The following is a 4844-nucleotide window of genomic DNA, read 5'->3' as shown; positions in this document are numbered from 1 at the left end:
ATGAGAATATCAAAGCAATGGCCACGTGTTCTGGAAGATGTAAAAAAGTTGCCTGTGTTTTGAATAAATGAGAAGCAACTAGCAGGTAATACTGCGACCGAGAACTTTATCTGAGAGAAGGCAAAGGCCTTGTGCACTGATGTAAGTAAACTGCCAGGTACGTCAACAGAAAAAGAAGAAGACTTCAAGGCAAGCAGAGGATGGTTTGATAACTTTAAGAGAAGAGGGGGCATCCATAGGGTTTGCGGCACAGAGAGGCTGTGAGTTGGGATGCTAAGGCAGCTGAGGCGTTCACTTCTGAGTTCCAGAAGCTTATGGTTTCCGAGTGTTACCTGCCAGAGCAAGTTTTTAAACACGATGATACGGGGCTTTTTTGGAAAGAGATGCCAAAGAGGACCTACATTACAGAAGAAGAGAATGCAATGCCTGGTCACAAGCCCATGAAACACTCCCGTTTGAGCTAATGCAAGTGGGGGTTTCAAGGTCAAGCCCCTGCTCATGTATCATTCTGAGAATCCAGGAGCCTTCGGGAAATGCAAGGTGCAGAAGAGCCAGTTAAATGTTCTGTGGAAGCCCCACAGCAAGGCTTGGGTCACTCGTATCTTGTTTGTTGAAAGGATCAACAAGGTTTTCGGTCCTGCAGTGAAGAAATACACTTTAGAAGAGAATCTGCCACTCAAAGCCTGGCTGGTTATGGATAATGCTCTTGTTCATCCTCCAGGCTTTGAGGGCAATTCATTAAGGTCAAGTTCCTTCCTCCAACACTGCTCCAATCCTCCAGCCCATGGATCAGCAGGTCACTTCGAATTTTAAAAAGCTTTACACAAAAGCACTATTTCAGCAATGCTTCAAGGTGACCAAAGGAACAAACCTAACCCTCTGAGAGTTTTGGAAAAATCATTTCCACATGGTGAATTGCCTCAAGATCATGGATAAAGCCTGCTATGGGGTCACCAAGAGAACCCTCAATTCTGCTTGGAGAAAGCTGTGGCCTGATTGTGTTCTTGGACATGGCTTAGAGGGCTTGCTCATGAATGGGAGCTGCTAGTTGTCAATGAAACTGTGTCCTTGGGGAAGACCATGGGACTGGAGGTGAATACGGATGATATTGAAGAGCTGGTGGAGGAACATGGCCAGGAGTTGACCACCGACATACTGATGGGTCTGCATCTCGAGCAACATCAAGAGGTTATGGAGGAGATCTCGTCTGCAGAGAAGGAGAAGAAAATGGCGGGGGAATCCCTCACTTCAAATGAGATTAGAAAGATGTGTAAAATGTGGGAAACAGTGCAAAATTTTGTAGGAAAGCACCACCCGAATAAGGCTATAGCAGTGCAAGCAATGAATCTGTTTAATGACAATGCAATGTCACCTTTCCACAAGATCCTCAAAAAGAGACAAAAGCAAGTGTCAATGGATAGGTGTCTTGTTAAAGTTGCACAAAAAGAAAAAGATTCCATTGAGCCAATAGAGAGCAGTGATTCCATTGGTGACAGTGAAAGTTGTCCTACACAATAACCCTCCTCTCTTGTCTCCCTCACACCAGCCACGAAGGTTTTCAAAGGGAAGGGCAGGTTCATTTGTTTCTTTTTCTTTATATTTTGTATTTTCTTTATTATATTACAGTATTGCGATAATTTTTGTATGAATATTTTTGGGTTGTGGAACAAATCATCAGAGTTTCCATGATTTCTTATGGGGAAATTTGCTTTGATATACAAGTGCTTTGAGTTACAACCATGCTTCTGGACCAAATTATGCTTGCAAACCAAGGTTTTATTGTAATGCAATTAAAAAACGGTCAGAAGACATGAACAGACATTTCTCCAAAGACAACATACAGATGGCCAAGAGACACATAAAAAGATGCTTAACATCACTTGCCATGAAGAAAATGCAAATCAAAAACTACAATGAGACATCACCTCACGCTTATCAAAATGGCTAACACAAAAAACACAAGAAACAGCAAGTGTTGGCAAGGATGTAAAGAAAACTAAACCCTTGTGCACTGTTGGTAGGAACGCAAACTGGTGTAACCACTCTGGAAGACAGTATGGTGGTTCCTCAAAAAATCAAAAATAGGACTACTAATGATCCAGTAATTCCACTACTGGGTATTTACCCAAAGAATACAAAAACACTAATTCAAAAGGATAAATGCACCCTTATGTTTATTGCAGCATTATTTACAATAGTCAAATTATGGAAGCAGTTCAGGTGTCCATCGAGAGATGAATGCATAAAGAAGATGTGGTATGCATATATATATATATATATATATATGGAATATCACTCAGCCATAGAAAAGAATGAATCTTGCCATTTGCAACAACATGGATGGATCCAGAGGATATAATGCCAAGAGAAATGAGTCAGTTAGAGAAAGACAAATACCACGATTTCACTCATAGTGGAATTTAAGAAACAAAACAAACCAAAAAAAAAAAAAAGAGGAAAAATACAAATCTAGAAACAGGCTCTTAACTGTATGGAAGAAACTGATAATTATCAGAGAGGAGGTGGGTGGAGGGATGGGTGAAACAGGCGATAGGGATTAAAGAGTACACTGAGTCATGTATGGAACTGTTGAATCCCTATATGGTACATCTGAAACTAACATAACACTGCATGTTAACTATATTGGAATTAAAATTTTAAAATTAATACAATTTTTAAAAATAATAAAAAGAAAATTTAAAAAACAAACAAAAAAGAAATGGTATCCTAGATAAACTACAGTTTCAAAGAGCTTTTCTTATCGGTGTTCTCAGTTGAGGTATTTGCTTCTGGACTGGCTTGAATCTCTGCTACCTTCAGCCAGTTATTGTTTGAAGTGTAAGGGCCCCTGGTAGATAACATCAACCTAAGACCCTCACAAATTATCTTGAAGATAGACAAGAAGAAAAAAAAATACCCGAAGTCTCCTGCTCTCCTCCCAATGATGTTTTCCATGGAAGGAATGTAATTATACTGCTGATTATACTCTATCACCTTTAGAGCGTGCTGCAGCTTTACAGAACACTGTCATATCCAGCTCTTACTTGCTCTTCTGAACACTGTGATGTAAAGGAAAGAGGGCATGTCTGAGAGAGCGGGACGGAATCCCTGCTCAGTGGCTCTGAACCTGCCAATCAATCATGTGTTAAAGGAGGGGTACAGTGATGTTTACCTTTTGCTTTTAATGTTAAGATTCTGATTATTCTGCATATAGTAAGTGCTCATGAAATCTGGTGAGTGATGCTGTGAAGTTTGCAGGGGAGGGACCATGAGCCCTGATTTACAAGTGAGGAAAATGAAATTCATTTATGAGGACAAGAGCTGTCTAAGGTCACAGGGAGGGAGTAAGATCTTCAAAATCTAAATCCAAATCCAAATCCATTGCTTTTTCTATCACCTTAACCCAGAATAACAGAATTCGGAATAACAGAATTTTCTCAGATTTTAATAATAACAGTCTTGTTGGCAAAGTATCTTTCATTTATTGAACATTTAACATGTATCAGACACTAGACTAAGCAGTTTCTATGAATGAGCCCATTTTACAGATGGAAGAGCCTGGGATTCAACGTGGTGAAGTAACTTGCCCAAAGACAATACAAGGGCAGAACCTGCCTGGGTTTTAAAGGAAAACTTGGTTCTTTTGGAATCCAAAACCTATGCTCTTTCCCCCCAAATTATAACTTCCTCAATCAAAAAAATATCCTGGGAATCTGTTGCTAATTGTCTAAGTTCAAAGTTATAATCCAAATGTTTTCATCTTATTAGGCAAGCTCTGAGTGCAGTCAGCTAAAGATTCAGCTGGTTTGGGGGTGTACATGTCTTGATAAGGTCCCTTCTGCACTACAGGAAAGGCTGGCCTATCAGCTTAATATTTTCCTAGAAATTTGGAATTTAAAGTCCTGAGCTTGATTAGGATCTCACAAATACCGTGAGGCAGCAAGCCATTTTACTTCTCTGGGCCTCCTTTTTCTGCTATTTAGAATAAGGGTAAAAGTAAACCTAGAATATCTTGTTGTGCCAGAGAGCAAAGAAGTGCTCAAAGCTACTGGAGATGCATTAAAGCACACAAAACCTGGCTTAAAGCATCTCCTGCTGGTCAAATCTGGGACAAGTTGAACATCAAAATGAACAATGGTGATAAAGGATCGCTATACATTAAATTAAAAAATAATCCAGTGTTCACTTCAGCATCACATCTACTAAAATTGGATGATACAGGGAAGATTAGATGGCCCTTCACAAGGATAACATGCAAATTCAGAAAGCATTCCATTAAAAAAAAGGTAATCCATGAGTGCATAACTACACTCTAATCAAAAAAAAAAAAAAAAAGAAAGAAAGAAAGAAAAAAGAAGAATGGAGAGAGCGCTCTGCTACAGAGAAGATTGTCAGCTAATACATGTAAAAGAAATTAGAAAATCATCATTTTGCAATCACCATAGTAATAATCGATTCAGGTAAGATCATTCATGGATGTGAAAAACATTGGTGAAAAATTGTTGGGGAACAAAGTATCTCCCCAGAAATCACTTATTAATTACAAAGAGAAAATGTACCTTTACAGTGAAGACATCTGGTGGACACCACCCTAACCAAGTTGGATAAGAAAAACTCAGCTCAGTCCGGTGTGTCCCCTTTATGACTCCCACACACTTCACTTCTGACCCTTCAAATGTGTGGTTGAGGCAGGAGTGGGGTGGTTCACACCAGAAATTCTCTGTAACACCTGTTGGGTATCCTATGATTTAACTCAACTCTAACACTATCTATCTGGAGATAGATCAGATCCCAGATTAAGGGCCCAGTCCCACAAGACTGCTCCCACCCTACTTTGATGCCAA

At 39.6% G+C, this 4844-nt stretch overlaps 1 non-coding gene across 1 annotated transcript; it reads left to right on the top strand.

The window, feature by feature from the left end:
• The first annotated feature begins 4178 nt into the window (after window positions 1–4178).
• LOC122205721 lies at window positions 4179–4282 on the top strand. The gene has a single exon (XR_006196223.1). It is a non-coding gene; the product is annotated as a U6 spliceosomal RNA (small nuclear RNA).
• Window positions 4283–4844: the final 562 nt, after the last annotated feature.

The sequence above is a fragment of the Panthera leo genome, chromosome D4 (assembly GCF_018350215.1).
Source record: "Panthera leo isolate Ple1 chromosome D4, P.leo_Ple1_pat1.1, whole genome shotgun sequence".
In the NCBI taxonomy this organism is placed as follows: domain Eukaryota; kingdom Metazoa; phylum Chordata; class Mammalia; order Carnivora; family Felidae; genus Panthera; species Panthera leo.
This window is presented reverse-complemented; position numbering and strand designations above follow the sequence as displayed.